Source organism: Apium graveolens, unplaced genomic scaffold, assembly GCF_009905375.1.
Source record: "Apium graveolens cultivar Ventura unplaced genomic scaffold, ASM990537v1 ctg3334, whole genome shotgun sequence".
Lineage (NCBI taxonomy): Eukaryota > Viridiplantae > Streptophyta > Magnoliopsida > Apiales > Apiaceae > Apium > Apium graveolens.
In genome coordinates, this window is record NW_027418043.1 from 8,239 (window position 1) to 27,202 (window position 18,964).

The 18,964-nt window shown below is 39.0% G+C and overlaps 1 non-coding gene across 1 annotated transcript; it reads right to left on the reverse strand.

The window, feature by feature from the left end:
* Window positions 1-15,681: 15,681 nt before the first annotated feature.
* TRNAF-GAA (transfer RNA phenylalanine (anticodon GAA)) lies at window positions 15,682-15,754 on the reverse strand. The gene has a single exon. It is a non-coding gene; the product is annotated as a tRNA-Phe (tRNA).
* Between the last annotated feature and the right edge of the window lie 3,210 nt (window positions 15,755-18,964).

The window sequence follows — 18,964 nt, forward strand, 5'->3', positions numbered from 1 at the left end:
ATCAGGATATGGCTGTTGATCAGAACTTAGTATCAGATCATCAATTAGAGGATGCTGAAGCCTCCATTGCTACTCACACTGTTGTCTTATCAGAAGATACTGATTCTTTAAGTTCTGATGCTGCAAATGTTGGAGATACTGGTGAAGCTGCTACAACTGTAGATGCTGATGAAGCAGGTCCTTCAGGACATACTCCTCCACCGACTCTTCCTAAGTCTGAACTGGTAAAGGAGTTTGTTATCAGGGATGCACCAGTGCCTTGGAGTGAAACTCCTGCAGGTCAGGAGTGGACTAAGGAATGGAACTCAGTTTCATGTGTTCCAAATGCTTTACATCTTGCTGAGCACTTGACTAAAGCTGATGAAATGTTAAATTCTGATGATTTTAAAACCCAGCTTAGAGTCACTGCATTGAGTACTAAACATCTACAAGGTCTTCATTCCAATACTCATGCAGAGCTACACAAGATTCAGGAGAACTTTATCAAACAGGAACAAGTTTGGAAAATTGATAAGAAAAAGTTCTTTCAACCTACCATTGACAGGATTGCTTATATTGAGAAAACTCAAGAGAAACAACAAGCTCAGATTGATCAAATTCTGACAAATCAAGCTTCTCAGCAATCGCAACTTACTGAAATCCAGACCTCAGTGGAACTACTTATCTCTCTTTTATTACCTGTTGATGCCAAAAAAGAGGAGAAGGTAATTAACTCCAAATGCAAAACCAACAAGACACTGCAAGGAAAGGATGATGGAAAAGATGACCAAGGAAACTCTGGAATGGGTAGTGGTCATAGTCAAGGTAGAAAGTTTACATCAAGACAAGCTAGTCACAGAACAAGTTCTGATACTGGGAAAAGAATAAGTTCTGCTGCTGGTAAAAGGATAAGTTCTGATGAACTTCTAGATATTGATGAGGAAATGTCAAGACAGTTATTTCTTCAAGAAAATCCAGGGATGGACTTGGAAAGTTTAAAGGAAGAAGAAGCCAGACTTAAATCAGAGAAAGTCACATCTAAATCTGAAGCTTATGGTAAAAAGTTACTTCCAAAACTTAAAGGCATTGTGATCAAAGAAAGGACACATACTGAAGCAACTTTGGCTAGATCACAACCACAGATAGATCCAAGATCCAAGGGTAAAGAAAAGGTTGGTGAACCTATCAAGGCTTATGTACCTCCTGAGGAAGAAGAAATTACTAATGGAAAAGATGATCTTGCTCTGACTTCAAGAAAAGTTCTTAAAATAACCTCTGACATGGCTCAAGTTGTTCAGAGTCAAGAAATTGTAAGTTCTGATATTCAGAAGAAGCAAGTAACCTCTGACAGAGCTCAAGTTAACTTAATATTAGAAAATAGATCAAAGACACTCCTACCAGGATTCACTAAAGCAAAACAGACTCAATCTTTGAAGACTACTGCAAGTGGTTTTGAAGCAAGAGTAGTTACTGGAAAGGAAGCTAGAGATAAAACTGGATTGGGAAGTGCTGATGAAAGAAGAGTACACAACACTACCAATGATCCAACTTCCTTGAGTGAACCAGGTATTGGAGCAACTCCTGAGAGATTGAATCAACTGGAATCTGTACAGATGGTTTACCATACCTACTTGAAAGAATGCATCATGTTGTATTTCATGACAGATGGTAGGGTTTATCATATAAGACAAAATGCCATTCCTTTGAAGTATTTTGAAGAATTGGAGCATGTACTTTTCTTACTTCAAGTGGATGACAGAATAACAGAGACTGCTGCAAACTACTTAAAAGAACAGATTCAGAGAAAGAAAAGGCTTTATTCTGTTAAGTCTGACAGCAGATATGTTTCAAAGTACAGAGATCACAATGGTGATATTGTTGATATGAAGCCTAATACTGCACAGATCAGAACGTATCTTGGTATTAAGGGACTTGAATTCAATCTTGAGTCTGACAAAGCTTATGTCATAAGACTAGATCAGGAGTTGAGAAAAGCAAAGATTAATGATCTCAGAGATGCAATCTTTCAAACTGGTGAAGATACTGCAGAGCTTAAAGATGTTAAAAGGAGAATGATTGATGAATTAAGATATGATGAGAAATGTTTGTTGAAGAACTATCTCAGAACAACTCCTGACATCAGAGAGATCAGAAAATGAAGAAGCCAAGTCGAAGATCTATAACTGCTTAAATTCTGATATTTATACAGATTGAAGTTGTTATCAGAAGTTGAAATTGGTAAAAACTTTAAGGACTATAAGTTGTAGTTATCTAGTCTATTTCTCATGCATTTGTACTTAATGTTTTTGACATCATCAAATATCTGTTAAACTTGTATATTTTGTTAATTTACAAGTTGGGGGAGATTGTTAGATATATTTGATAATGTCATGGCTAATATGTTTTATGTTTAGCTTTCAGATCTTACGTGAACAGGATAAATCAGTACTTAACTGTTGATCAGTACTTATACTGGAAGTCAGGACTTAAGGATATCAGTACTTATATTATCAGGAGATAATCATCAGAAGATAGATATCATAACTTAAGTGCTGAAGGACAATCAGATAAGGACAGTAGCTGATTAAAGGAAAGAAGATCGAGATAAACATAAGAAGAGATATGCATGAAGAAGGAATTCCGTGAAGAATGGAATACTTGGAAGAAAAGATATCTGATTGATATATTTTAGGAAGCAGAATTATATTCCATATCAATTAGCGATTATCTTGTAACTGTGTAGTATATAAACACAGACATAAGGTTTACACTATAAGTGTTATCATTATTAGAAAAGATTATTCATTGTAACCCTAGCAGCTCTCGTGATATTTGTTCATCACTGAGAGGTAACAGTTCCATACTGTAATAGAGTTTATTGTTTCAATAAAGTTTGTTTTCTGTTACTTAAGATCTTAAAGTTCGATTTGAGTGTACTATACACTGTATTCATCCCCTCTACAGTGTGTGTGTGACCTAACATACGCGTTCGCAAGTAATATAGAATACTTTCTAGTTCGTTCCCACAGAGACTCAGACTAATTATGTTCAATTAAACTCACTCATCAATGTATGATTACTTCTCAATGTTAAGACAATAACACTTAGATTGATTAATTAATTATTAACCACAATTAACTACTATAATTAACCACTTAATTAACACTTAAATTAACAATATTAAAACACTCATGAGATCACAACTTCATTACTACTTCCTTTAATAGCTATTGTTATTACCCTTAGCATGCAACAGTGATGATATTAATCGAATAACACGAAACTGATAAAAGCCAACTTTCATTGTACTAATACCATTCTACCAAACATCCACAATCAAGATAGAAGTTGAATATGCATCAATTATGTTGAGTCCCTATATATCTACAGAAATTGACAACATAACGATTTAAGCACAAGTTATTCCTTTTGATTACACTGGGCGAATAAAACGGTTAGAGTTACCCACTAATCATGCATACTCGTACATGAACCTATGCTAGCATGGCAAGTTCTAAATCTCAAGATCCACCATCGCTTCACAAGAGATTAACAACCTATCTTATATGTTCGCGACGCACATAAGACGAATACGCACAACCAATACTAGATATCATACAATCATCACACACTAAGGTATTAAACAACTAACTAAAGAATTCCATAGTAAATCCATTACGACCCCATGATCACGATTAGCCCATGATAGCACTCATCATCATCATGGGTTCATATGAAAACATTATAAATAAACATAAGAGAATAATAACTAAACAAATTATATTAAACCAGAGTACGTCACAAGAGTAAATAGGTTCAAAGTAAGAAAACTAGCATCCAACGTTACAACGAAATAAAGAATCACAAGAAAATATGCTTCCTCTTCGTTGTGGTGTGCTAAAACGGTCTTCTTCCTTATCTCCTTCGCTCCTTGATTAATTCAACGATCCAACCTTTATGAAACGTCTCTAAAATCTCCTTATATAGGAGTCCCATAAAACCCAGATAACTCAGAAGTCGGAAGCCAAACATAAATAGGAGTCTAAAATATTTATTCTGAAATTACGACCCTGCGCGGCCGCTCAGCTTTCCTGAGCGGGCGCTCAGCTTCCTGCGTGGTCGCTCAGCAGAGCTGAGCGGGCGCTCAGACCCCTTCTGGAAAAATGAGCTGTTTTGCTCCGTTTCTTCGCTGCAATCTGCTCCTATCTTCCCACTTGCAATGCTAAACACATGCCAAGGCTTATTATTGATGGGTTCTCTCCCGAAATGCAACTAATACCCTGAAATGCACAAACACTAGAAAAACACATCAAATACACAAAATACTTGATTTCAAGACACCAATTCAAGCTATTATAAGACGTTCTAAGTGGTATAAAATGCCACTTATCACACCCCCAAACTTAAATCGATGCTTGTCCTCAAGCGTCACAGACTCAAAAACAAAATAAAAACATGCATGAATGCATTCTATATGAAATGCGTGATCCCCCTTACTACGACCAAACCAACCAACTTACGACATCTCAACAAATGCAATTAGGCGAATAAAGATCAATCGAATCATACAAACTAACATACAGCCAGAAACGTGGTGTGTGCAGATGCTTAACAGATATGCTTCGAAACTAGATCAATTATCATGACTCAACTATCATCAAGGCAATCACATGATTATACGAAGAATAAAAAATTCTAGGCACAAAGTGACTTATAACACTTCAAGAATCCTGGAGCTTATTACGGAATCCTGCTTTTTATTTATAACAACAAATGCTTATTTGACCGTGCAATGAGTGAGGTCCACAAAAGACTTATACAATGGCATCCATGTAGCGAGCGTTAGGTTAGCGAATCCCATACTATAAAAGCCTTAGCTCACTAGGCACAAAGTCCCCTAAGAACTTAATAACTCGAATACCAAAGAGCCCACTCTTGATTAATTATGCATACTCTTTATTTTTTTTTCTTTTTTTCTATTTTTTTTTCTTTTTGTTTCTTTCAACTTTCTGAGCAAGTGCGTTTCGCTCCATCTTGCTCAACCCTAGACCACTCGCATAAAAATACGAGCCGGCTACTAGCCATTTGACGCCTAGCCACAATTAGCAATGAATTCCATTTTCACTCCATTTTTTTCTTTTCATGCCTTTTATCACTAAGAACCTATTATAAAATTCTAAGTATAATCAATAGATTAACCTCGAAAACCATCGAACCATAACAACAATCTAGTACTTAAGCATTCTCTAAGACTTAGTGAAATTACAAGTGTTTCTAGCATGCATATCAACCTACACGACTCAACATCACTTTAACGCTATCACTACACTCGCATCAACATCACAAATCAATTGGTAAATCAGCGCAAAAGGGATCATGGTATATGCATGAACTACATGACATGATAAATAAAACTATAAAAATAAAAAAACTATATGGCAAAAATTATGCAATTATATGAACTAAACTATCATGAATATGCAACTATATGACACACACACAAAATATTCCTTAACTACCACCCCCAAACTTAAAATCTTCACTGTCCCCAGTGAAGGTAGTAGAAAGGAACACAGGGTATACCTACTCGGAGAGATCATCATCATCATCACCCTCAGAGGGTGGTGTATCAGGAGGCGGATATGCAGAGTCCTCACAAAAAACTGGCCACTGAATGTCAGCTCCAAGGCCTCGAAAAACAGTCCCTAGTGCAAGGGTGAGCTCCTGAGCAAACCTGCTCTGCGTCTCGTACATAGCATCCATCCTCCTCGAAAACCTCCTATACTGAGAGTTTAAGGTTTGAAAGTGTATGGGGGATATATGGGATATGTGTAGGTATATATAGGGTAGGGATTAGGGTAAAAATTGATTAGGAGTGAGTTTGAGGGTTAAAAATCATGGGGTAATGGGGAAATAGGTCATGGGTAATGGGGATGTGTTTTATTTTTTTGTTTTTCAGCTTTTTTTTGTTTTTTATTTGGACTTAAAAAAATTCTTCCAGTCGACCCCTGAGCGGTCGCTCAGCAGAGCTGAGCGGGCGCTCAGGGGGCTTCTGGAATTTTTTTTTCAGGCTCCGTTTTTCTGATTTTTTTGTGGTTTTGGATAGGTTTTTAACTTCTAAGGGTTCCCGTAACAACAAATCATGGGTTGCCTCCCACTAAGTGCTTCTTTTTTCGTCATTAGCTTGACGTTGCGTACCTTACTCAAGTTGACAATAAAACGGCACTAACCACTTCACGGTTTGCCGTGTCCCCATAGTAGTGCTTCAAACGCTGACCATTAACTTTGAATGCTTGATCCGGATCATTCTCAAAAATCTCCACCGCTCCATGTGGAAACACAGTTTTGACAATAAAAGGTCCCGACCACCTTGATTTCAACTTCCCAGGAAAAAGTCGAAGACGAGAGTTGAATAAAAGAACTTGTTACCCCGGCACGAATAACTTAGGATTTAGCTTCCTATCGTGCCATCTTTTCACTTTTTCCTTGTACATTTTGTTGTTCTTGTACGCTTGGAGTCGAAATTCATCAAGTTCATTAAGCTGAAACATTCGCTTCTTTCCTGCTGCATCTAGATCCAGGTTCAACTTTTTCAACGCCCAATAGGCCTTATGCTCAAGCTCCGCAGGTAAATGACATCCCTTACCATACACAAGTTGAAACGGGGACATCCCAAGTGGAGTCTTATATGCTATTCTGTAAGCCCAAACAGCTTCATCGAGCTTTAAAGACCAATCCATCCTTGACGGACAAACAACCTTCTCTAAGATGCGCTTGATCTCTCTGTTAGACACTTCCGCTTGACCATTTGTTTGCGGATGATAGGCAGTAGCAACTCGATGATTCACATTGTAGCGCTGCATCATAGAAGTAAACTTACGGTTGCAGAAATGCGACCCTTCATCACTTATGATTACTCGCGGCGTTCCAAACTTTGTAAAAATCTGCTTATGAAGAAAATTCAACACTGCCTTTGCATCATTCGTCGGTAGAGCTTTGACTTCTACCCATTTTGAGACATAATCGACTGCCAGCAAGATGTACTTATTATTGCAGGACGAGACAAAAGGCCCCACAAAATCGATTCCCCAAACATCAAAGATCTCGACTTCAAGCATCACATTTAACGACATCTCATCCTTTCTCGTAAGATTTCCCACTCTTTGGCAACGATCACACCTTAAAACGAACTGATGGGCATCCTTAAATAAAGTAGGCCAGAAAAAACCTGCTTGCAGAATACGGGCTGCCATCTTCTCACCACCATAGTGTCCACCATAAACTGTAGAGTGGCAGTCTCGTAATATCCCCTCCGTCTCACAGAACGGGATACATCTCCTGATGATCTGGTCAGCTCCCTGTCTAAATAAATACGGTTCATCCCACGTATACCACTTCACCTCATGCAAAAACTTCTTCTTTTGAGCTGTGGTTAAATTAGGAGGCATTATATTGCTGACAAGTTAATTCACAATATCTGCGAACCATGGATCTTCCTCCTGAACTGCGAACAACTGCTCATCCGGAAAAGATTCGTTAATTAATGTCGTATCATGTGAAGTAGCTTTGGGATTCTCCAATCTAGAGAGATGGTCAGCTACTTGATTCTCAGTACCTTTTCTATCCTTGATCTCTAACTCAAATTCCTGTAGTAAGAGCACCCAACGAATGAGTCTCGGCTTCGAATCCTTCTTGGAAACCAAATAGCGAATGGCCGCATGATCAGTGAATACTGTCACTTTTGTCCCAAGCAAATAAGATCGAAATTTTTCGAAACCAAAAACTATAGCCAAGAGCTCTTTCTCAGTAGTGGTGTAGTTCATTTGGGCCCCGTTTAAAGTCTTGCTAGCATAGTAGACTACATGAAAGAGATTATTCTTGCGCTGCCCAAGAACTGCGCCCGCCGCATAATCACTTGTATCACACATCATCTCAAAAGGCTCTGTCCAATCAGGTGCTGTAATCACTAGTGCAGTTATCAAACTCTTCTTAAGAGTCTCGAATGCCGTTAAACAGTCATCATCAAATTTGAAAGGCACATCCTTCTCAAGCAAGTTGCACAACGGCTTAGATATCTTCTAAAAGTCCTTGATGAAACGCCGATAAAAACCCGCATGACCAAGAAAACTACGGATTCCTTTCACATAAATAGGTGGTGGAAGATTTTCAATGACTCCCACCTTGGCTTTGTCCACCTCAAGACCCTTGCTAGAGACCTTATGCCCAAGAATAATGCCTTCACGCACCATAAAATGACATTTTTCCCAATTGAGCACCAAATTAGTTTCCACGCACCTTTTGAGTACTGCACGAAGATTATTCAAACATTCATCATACAAATGTCCAAAGATGGAGAAGTCGTCCATGAACACCTCGACATTATTTCCAATCATGTCAGAGAATATAACCATCATACATCTCTGAAAAGTGGTCGGTGCGCCACATAACCCAAACGAAACTCTTCGAAAAGCAAACGTACCAAATGGACAAGTGAAGGTAGTCTTTTCTTGAATAGCCATCCAGAAGACAATAATACTCATGACCGGCCCACCTGTCAAGCATCTGATCAATAAACAGAAGCGGGAAGTGATCCTTCCTTGTGGCCTTATTTAACTTTCTGTAATCCATGCATACTCTCCATCATGTGACTGTTCGAGTGGGGATGAGCTCGTTCTTCTCATTTGCTACCACAGTGATACCTCCTTTCTTAGGTACACATTATATGGGGCTCACCCAAGAACTGTCAGAAATAGGATAAATGATTCATGCATCCAGCCACTTTAGAATTTCTTTCTTCACCACTTCTTTCATTATAGGATTAAGTCTGCGCTGTTGCTCAACAGTCGGCTTACTACCCTCCTCTAGCAGAATCTTATGCATGCAATATGAAGGGCTGATCCCTTTGATGTCTGCTATAGTCCATCCGATAGCCGATTTGAATTCTCTCAAAATCCTTAAGAGCTTGTCCTTCTCACTACCTGAAAGGTTAGATGCAATAATAACAGGCAAAGTAGATGCATCACCTAAAAAAGCATACCTCAAGTGTTCAGGCAATGGCTTAAGCTCCAAGGTAGGTGCTTCCTTAATCGATGGTTTGAGCTTTCCTTCAGCATTTTTGAGGTCAGAAGTACCAAGAGATTCAAACGGCATGGCAAGCTTTCGCCTCCAGGGAAAAGCATTAAGATATTATAGTTGCTCATTGCCATCTTCATGCATCAGACATTAGCATATGATCGAGTTCTGAAGTAATCGCAGAATCAATCAAATCCACTTTTAAGCACTCCTCGTCTTCTGTAGGGAATTTCATTGTTTTGAATACATTGAATGTCACATCCTGATCCTGCATCCGCATAGTAAGTTCACCTTTCTGCACATCTATCAAGGTACGACCGGTAGCCAGGAAAGGTCTCCCCAAGATTATGGAAATCTTTTTATCTTCCTCGAAATCCAGAATAACAAAGTCTGCAGGAAAGAAGAGCTTATCCACCTTTACTAGCACATCCTCCACTATGCCTCTTGGGTAAGTAATAGAACGATCAGCCAATTGTAGAGACATGTTGGTGGGCTTCGGATCAGGCAAGTTCAACTTTTAAAAGATCGACAACGACATCAGATTGATCCTTGCTCCCAAATCACAAAGGCACTTGTCAAAAGACAACTTGCAAATGGTACAAGGAATGGTGAAGCTACCTGGATCTTTAAGCTTTGGAGGTAACTTTTGTTGCAGCACAACACTGCATTCTTCCGTTAGAGCAACAGTCTCAAGGTCATCCAGTTTCACCTTCCTTGAAAGAATACTCTTCGTAAATCTCGCATAACTAGGCATTTGCTCCAGAGCCTCAGCGAAAGGTATATTGATGTGAAGTTTCTTGAACACCTCCGGAAACTTACCGAACTGTTTATCCAGCTTTTATTGCTGCAATCTCTTAGGGAAAGGTGGTGGAGGATAGAGCTATTTCTCCCCTGTATTACCCTCAGGCAGAGTGTGTTCAACAGTAGTCTTCCTTGGTTCCGCCGCTTTCTCATTTTTCTTAGCTTCTACCAACTTCAGCTTCTCCTTCTTTTGCTTTTTCAGCATCAGCAACTTTTCCAGACCTTAAGGTAATAGCCTTGACTTGCTCTTTAGCTTCCTGCCTGGCACTTCAGTGTCACTGGGAAGTGTGCCAGGTTGGCGATTAAGCACTGCATTAGCTATTTGACCAATTTGATTTTCCAAGGTCTTGATAGAAACCGCCTGACTTTTGCATAACCTTAAGTTCCTCAAAATCAGCACTAGAGGGTGGAGCTGCACCTCCTTGTTGAGGATATGATTGCCTTTGAGCATAATGATGTGGTTGCTGAAATCCAGGTGGATTGAACTGCTTACTTACGCCTTGCTGATATGGTTGCTGAATAGCATTCTGGTTATTACTCCAGCTGAAATTTGGATGATTTCTGTTGTTAGGATGATAAGTAGCTGGCACAGGCTACTATTGTCACGGATAATTGTTCATGTACTGAACAGATTCGTTAATAAGAGAACACTGATCCGTAGCATAAGAACCTGCACAAAGCTCATAGACCATAGCTATCTGATTGACCCCATAGGTGGCTAGAGAATCGACCTTCATAGACAGCGCTTGGAGCTGCGCTGCAATAGCTGTGCCTGCATCGACTTCCAGAATACCTGCTACCTTCCCAGGTATCATCCTTTGAGTTGGATTTGATGCTCATTTGCAGTCATAGTCTCAATAAGATTATAAGCCTCAGTATAGCTTTTGGCCCACAAGGCGCCTCCAGCTGCTGCATCGAGCATGGGCCGAGATTGGACCCCCAAACCATTATAGAAACCAGTGATCACCATCCAATCAGGCATTCCATGATGTGGACACTTTCTCAACATCTCCTTGTAGCGCTCCCAAGCTTCGCACATAGATTCTGTAGGTTGTTGCGCAAACTGAGTAAGAGCACTCCGCATAGCCGCAGTCTTCGCCATTGGATAAAACTTCACCAGAAACTTTTGCGCAAGATCTTGCCAAGTAGTGATGGACCCAGCTAGTTCAGAATGTAACCAGTTCTTAGCTTTATCCCTCAGAGAGAATGGGAAAAGCCTCAGCTTGATAGCCTCATCAGTCACACCATTATATTTTAAAGTACTGCAGATCTTGACAAAATTCCTTATGTGCATGTTGGGGTCTTCAGTCGCAGCACCTCCGAAAGAAACAGAATTCTGCACCATTTGAATAGTGCCCGACTTGATTTCAAAGTTGTTAGCCTAAATAGCCGGATGAAGAATGCTTGACTGAATGTCATCAATTTTAGGCCGAGAAAAGTCCATAAGAGCTGGATCTGCCGGAACAATACGATCACCCATGATTAAAGGTTCTTTCTGCTCACTTCCTGAATCCAAATCTTCAAAATCTATCTTCTCCGGAATATCAAGAATTCGTCTGTCTCCTCAGCTGTATCTAAAGTCCTCATGCGAGTACGAGAACGAGTTTGCATAAACGCTCGCTAAAGTACCTGAAACACAACCGGAAACAATAAGTACACACGTCTTAATCACTGAGTCCTAATGACCAATGATGGTAAGTACATAAACTAAACAAATACGCCGAGTCCCCGGCAGCGGCGCCAAAAACTTGTCAGGGTGAAAACACGCGCTAATAACACATGCAAGTATACGCGTTCGCAAGTAATATAAAATACTTTCTAGTTCGTTCCCACAGAGACTCAGACTAATTATGTTCAATTAAACTCACTCACCAATGTATGATTACTTCTCAATGTTAAGACAATAACACTTAGATTGATTAACTAATTATTAACCATAATTAACTACTATAATTAACCACTTAATTAACACTTAAATTAACAATATTAAAACACTCATGAGATCACAACTTCAATACTACTTCCTTCAATAGCTATTGTTATTACCCTTAGCATGCAACAGTGATGATATTAATCAAATAACACGAAACTGATAAAACCAACTTTCATTGTACTAATACCATTCTACCAAACATCCACAATCAAGATAGAAGTTGAATAGGCATCAATTATGTTGAGTCCCTATATGTCTACAGAAATTGACAACATAACGATTTAAGCACAAGTTATTCCTTTTGATTACACTGGGCGAATAAAACGGTTAGAGTTACCCACTAATCATGCATACTCGTACATGAACCTATACTAGCATGGCAAGTTCTAAATCTCAAGATCCACCGTCGCTTCACAAGAGATTAACAACCTATCTTATATGTTCGCGATGCACATAAGACGAATACGCACAACCAATACTAGATATCATACAATCATCACATACTAAGGTATTAAACAACTAACTAAAGAATTCTATAGTAAATCCGTTACGACCCCATGATCACGATTAGCCCATGATAGCACTCATCGTCATCATGGGTTCATATGAAAACATGATAAATAAACACAAGAGAATAATAACTAAACTAATTATATTAAACCAGAGTACGTCACAAGAGTAAATAAGTTCAAAGTAAGAAAACTAGCATCCAACGTTATAACGAAATAAAGAATCACAAGAAAATATGCTTCCTCTTCGTTGTGGTGTGCTAAAACGGTCTTCTTCCTTATCTCCTTCGTTCCTTGATTAATACAACGATCCAACCTTTGTGAAACATCTCTGAAATCTACTTAGATAGGAGTCCCATAAAACCCAGATAACTCAGAAGTCGGAAGCAAAATAGAAATAGGAGTCTAAAATATTTATTCTGAAATTACGACCCTACGCGGCCGCTCAGCAGAGCTGAGCGGGCGCTCAGACCCCTTCTGGAAAAATGAGCTGTTTTGCTCCGTTTCTTCGCTGCAATCTGCTCCTATCTTCCCACTTGCAATGCTGAACACATGCCAAGGCTTATTATTGATGAATTCTCTCCCGAAATGCAACTAATACCCTGAAATGCACAAACACTAGAAAAACGCATCAAATACACAAAATACTTGATTTTAAGACATCAATTCAAGCTATTATAAGACGTTCTAAGTGGTATAAAATGCCAATTATCACAAACCGCAAACCAGTCCGGAGGCAAGAAAGAAACCAACGACAAAAATGCATGGACATTATATGTCGATGGTTCGGCGACAGTAGAAAGGTCTGGAGCAGGCCTAATCATTTCCATCCCGGATGGCTTTACAATTCAACAAGCTATAACCTTCACTTTCAAAGCAACAAACAATCAAGCTGAATATGAAGCACTCCTCTCCAGACTCAGATTAACAAAATCGCTCGGGATAACAAGGTTGGTCATCTATAGTGATTCTCATATTGTGGTCAAACAAACCAATGGAGAATATATTGTGAAAGATCCCAAACTGGCACAATATCAAGCAATGGTGCGACTTATCCTGGAAACCATCACGGATACCACCATCCAGCAGATAAATAGTGAAGAAAACTCTAAGGCAGATGAGCTATCCAAGCTCGTGCAGAACCCTTCGGACCTAAGCAATTTGGTCTATTTTGAAGAGCTCTGGACACCTAACACCGATCGGGCCGATGTCTGGTGCATCAGCAGCCCGAAAAACTGGATGATTCCCTACATATCCTACTTGAAAGAGGGAACCCTGCCAGAAGATCAGAAAAAAGACACGCTACCTCAAATATAAAGCTGCTCGATTCTTCTTGGAAAATAATCAACTATATAGGCGAACCTTCTCCGCGCCCACTCTCAAATGTGTTAATCCGGACGAGGTAAACTATTGTCTCCGGGAGGTTTATGAAGGAATTTTTCGAGATCACCTAGCTGCCAAAGCACTTGCTTACAAAGTCATCAGACAAAGGTATTATTGGCCGACTATCCACGCTGATGCAGTCGCATATGTAAAAAGGTGCATCAAATGCCAAAAGTTCAGCAATGTGCCGAAGCAGAGCCTAAGCCTTCCGGGGTCAGTACTCTACCCGGTCCCCTTCGCTATTTGGGGATCAGCATCATGGGTCCATTTCCCCAGGCCAAAGGAGATTTACGCTACATACTAGTGGAGGAATTCAAGAAGAACTAGCCAGATGAGCTCCCGAAAGTCTTGTGGTCTTACAGGACCACCCTCAGGACAGGAACCGGAGAGACTCCTTTCAAACTTGCCTATGGCACTGAGGCCCGGTTACCAGTTGAAACCGGATCCCCCTCCCACAGAGTTGTCAATTTCGATGAAGTCTCAAATATTGAATGCCTCAAAACCAATCTAGAACTCTTGGTTATAATATAGGTAAGTTTTGGGTTAGTCAAAATTGTTTGGCAGCTCGTGATCAAGCATTTATGCATCAACGTTGCAGTTTACGGTAAATGGTTGGATGCTACCGTTTATTATTTATTTGTCAATAATTAAAAAAATTTAAAACTGAATCTGATGTATTACCAAAAAAAATTGCACCTTCATGGTTTAGACTTACTAAAATTGTATTTGGACTAATACTATCAATTTGAAACTTGATTATTAATTCATTTATTAATGTATTGAAATTTATAAATCGCCAGCACTATAATTTATTATTTTCTTAAATAATTTAAATTGCTCAAACCGCTTATACCGAACCGCACCGCACCTTCATGGTGCGATTTGTGAGGTTTAAGATTTATGTGGTGCGGTTGTGGTTTAAGAATTTAGACAAACCGCACCCGCGGTTTGGTTTGCGGTTTTAGTCCAAACCACATTAACACCGCGAACACCCCTAGATTGGAGTGAAACAACTTTATGCCCCCTATATTTTAGAGAATCACGAGTTTAATATATTTTGGATATTTTAGAGCTTCAAAGTAGGGAAATTTGTTGGAGTTGCTCTTATCAAATAGCATCTCGAGGCTAGATTTATTAGCTGAAATAGTAGTATAAAATAGATATGATGCAAAATTTGTTGAACCCGGAAAAAATTATACATATTAACTTACTGTAATAATTAGTTATATTTGAAAAACACTATTTATTGTTATTTCAAATTTCAAATCTCTCATCATTGTAAGTTTCGAAGATCACATTCTGCTTGAATTCACAAACCCGGAAGCTTTAGGTTCATAATCTGAACAAAGGCTTTTTGTATGGGATCGTTATAAGGGGAGACTAAGAATTTGAGGCACATCTTATATGTTGTATGTGAAGGTAGACCAGATTGCGGGTTGCTCAGAATTGATATATATTAACGAAATTTTCAATAATTGTAATTGCATAACCCAAGCCCAATTGAGGAAAATATTGGATAACTTTTGGAAGTAAGGTGTTAAGGATTAATATTTAATACTATGGCCGTCTTCCTCAATTTTTAACATTATTTTTCATACGCGTTTAAAGGATAGTTTCGTAATTTATTTTTTAATTTATTTTTAATAAAAAATTGAACATTATATTTTTATTTAGAAGAAAAAAATAAAAAAATTATGCAATTACATTTAATAAGAGAATTAAAGTACGTGTCAATACCCGTTCCCCAATATAAAGAATTGAGCGGGATGGAGGGAGCACCGTTCAGACCAAATGTTATGCAACATATATTGTAAATATGTATATGTGTCAGCTTATATTTGCCACATCATCCTGATTGTGAAGAAGTTACAACTTACAAATCAATACTTACGATCTTATTTTGAATAACCAGACAAAGATAGAGAAGGAAAACAAATAAAAAAACTAGAGTTAAAAAGGAAAGTGAGGGAGGAGAGAGATGAAAGTGGAGAAATCAAAAAATATTGCGGTGAAGGTGGATCGAACACCTGACCTCCAGATCTTCAGTCTGGCGCTATCCCAACTGAGCTATCCCCGCTATATTTAAATTTTGCGTTTTGACAATATATAAATATATTTACTTGTATGTATATCAAACTTCTAAATCTCTTTGGTTCACATTTACTTTGTTAAAGCCACACCTTGCTAGGTAAAAGAATGCTTGTTTTCATAATTAAACACACTGATTTACTTCCACACATTTGTCCTAGACCAGGCTGCTTAAGTAGCAGAAGAAAGCCACACAAGGATCCTCACAAGTTCCTAAATGCTGTTAAGAGTGTTGAAAGCTTCAAACTACACCTTTCATAACGTATATTTATAATACTGTAACAAGAATATCAAGTATAAGGTTTATCAAGTTCCAGTTTTATGCGTGCAAGCACTTCACTTGCTCTATAGGTTGATTGTATTAACGACCCTTCCTTGTCAGCAACAAGTCCAACTTACCCTATCATGTCAACATAACCATACTCAGGTTGTAATTATAGGACTTTGGCATGACGTCCTTCCAGTGTGGATTTTACGTAGAAAACCACGCCACCATACCAACATAGTCTGTATGAATACGAGGTCCCAACTGAGAAGTGTTGCTGTTGGAAAATATGGGTATAAGTCCCATATTGGTAAGTCATATTTCTGAGCATTATGACTAAAAGATGTGTGAGATATGATGATATTCTCTTAATAATGGAAATTATTATTTTCCATTAGAATTTGGCTCAAATATTATGGCATAAATTAATTTTATTTTGTTTCAGATTAATTGATATGGTGTATGTCTTGATATATTTAATCTGATTCTGTTTCAGATTATTTATGGAATAGAGTAGCTTGCAAGTATTACACCGATTCCATAATAAATGATATTTAATTATGGAAAAGAGTAGCGCACAAGTCTATCTACACCTATATAAACACCTCTAAGGCGTTAGGGTTAGACACACCAAAAACATATTCGTCTTTAAACAAAAAACTCTCTCTCTTTCTCTCTCGGTGATAGTTTCGTACCCGTTCAAACTCACTGAAGGTGCTCGTTATCCGTAACGCCGCCGCTACCTCATTTTATCCTGGGAGGCTATCGACTCGCACATACGGTGAGAGGCAAAATAGCTTTAAGGAGACAGTTTCAACTGGACTCGAGAATCTCTCTTCTGTTTATATCTTTTCTTCCTCCGTTTGATTTCGTTTACTCACGCACACATTTATTTGATTATATGTATTAATCGCAGATTGTATTCACAATCTTAAAGCTATTTATTTTATATACATCTGTGACTGATACATCTGTATCTGCTTGTTTTGTTGAGTAACAGATCGATGGAGAACCAAACTGTGAACGATTCGATGAACATGACGGCTGATCCCAACGCACAGATCACTGGATCTGATGGGGTTCACCAGCAGCCGATTAACCCTAACGCACGGATCGTACGATCTGATGGGGGTCAAACGCCTGTTGGACATGTGCCTTCGGGACATGTGCCTGTGGGACACACTGTCATTGGACAGTTTAGTGTTCCTCTTGGACAGATATCGGCAGGATTCACTCCTCCGATCATACCTGCGGTGCCTACTGGTGTGCATACACTTGTAATACAGACGCACGTACCATCTGTTTCACATGTGGTGCCTGCTGCACCTGTTATGCCAACTGTGCCTGCTGCACATGCTGAAAAACCTGAGAAGTTCAACGGAACGAACTTCAAATGTTGGCAACAAAAGATGCACTTTTATCTGACCACGTTGCATATGGATCGCTTCCTTAAGGAAGAACCACTGTTGCTCACTGCTGAGAGTAACATGCAGACTGTGTATGCTGCTGATGCTTGGAAGCACTCCGACTATATCTGTCGGAACTATGTGTTAAATTGTTTGTCTGACCCGTTGTATAACGTATACAGCGCGAAGCCAACAGCTAAGGTCTTATGGGAGTCACTTGACCATAAGTATAAAACCGAGGACGCTGGGGCAAAGAAGTGGATTGTTGGCCGCTTTCTTGATTATAAGATGGCAGACTCTAAGACTGTGGTCAGTCAGGTGCAGGAACTGCAGGTGATCATTCATGACATTCATGCTGAGGGAATGGTCATAAGTGAGTCTTTCCAAGTTGCTGCTGTTATTGAAAAGCTTTCACCTGGATGGAAAGATTTCAAGAACTACCTTAAGCACAAGCGAAAGGAGATGTCTATGGAGGATCTTATTGTTAGACTTCGTATTGAAGAAGACAACAGAGGGTCCGAGAAGAAAGTTAATGTTGCCACTGAGAAGGCAAACATGGTGGAGCATGCTCAAAGCTCCAAGCCCAAGAAGACTAATTCTAGTAAAAGGGCAAAGCTGGCACCCAAAGGAGGGATTTCGAAGTCGAAATTTTAGGGGAAGTGCTACAACTGTGATAAAGTTGGTCATAGGTCTTCTGACTGCAAGAAGCCCAAGAAGCCCAACAAGAAGAAAGAAGCAAACATGGTAGAGAATATTTCCAAGGATATGGGTGATATAGACCTCTGTGCTACAGTCTCTGAAGTGAACCTGGTCGGTTAATCCACGTGAATGGTGGATTGATACTGGTGCTACTAGGCATGTTTGCTCAGACAAGGCGATTTTCTCTAGCCTCAAAGCTTCTGATGCTGGTGAGAAGCTCTACATGGGGAATTCAGCAACTTCTACCATTGAGGGTGAAGGCACGGTGATCCTGAAGATGACCTCTGGGAAGAATCTGACTTTGAAGAATGTACTTTATGTGCCTGATATTCGCAAGAACCTTGTGTCTGGTTCTTTGTTGAGTAAGCATGTCTTTCGCATTGTAATAGAGTCAGATAAAGTAATTTTGTCTAAGAGTGGTATGTTTGTAGGCAAGGGTTATTTAACCGATGGGCTTTTTAAGCTCAATGTAATGTCCGTTAAGGACGATAATAAAATGAAGAATTCTTCTGCTTACTTGCTTGAGTCTCCTAATTTATGGCATGCTAGATTAGGACATGTAAATTATGACACTTTATGACGTTTAAGTGCAAAAGAATACATACCTAAACTTACTATCGATTCAAACATAAGTGTGAGACTTGTGTTGAGGCAAAATTAACGAGGTCATCATTTAAACGTGTGGAAAGGAACACCAAAGTGCTAGACCTAATACATAGCGACATATGTGATTTAAAATTCGCTCCAACAAGAGGAGGAAACAAGTATTTTATTACATTCATTGATGATTGTACAAAATACTGCTATGTATATTTGTTGAAAAGCAAAG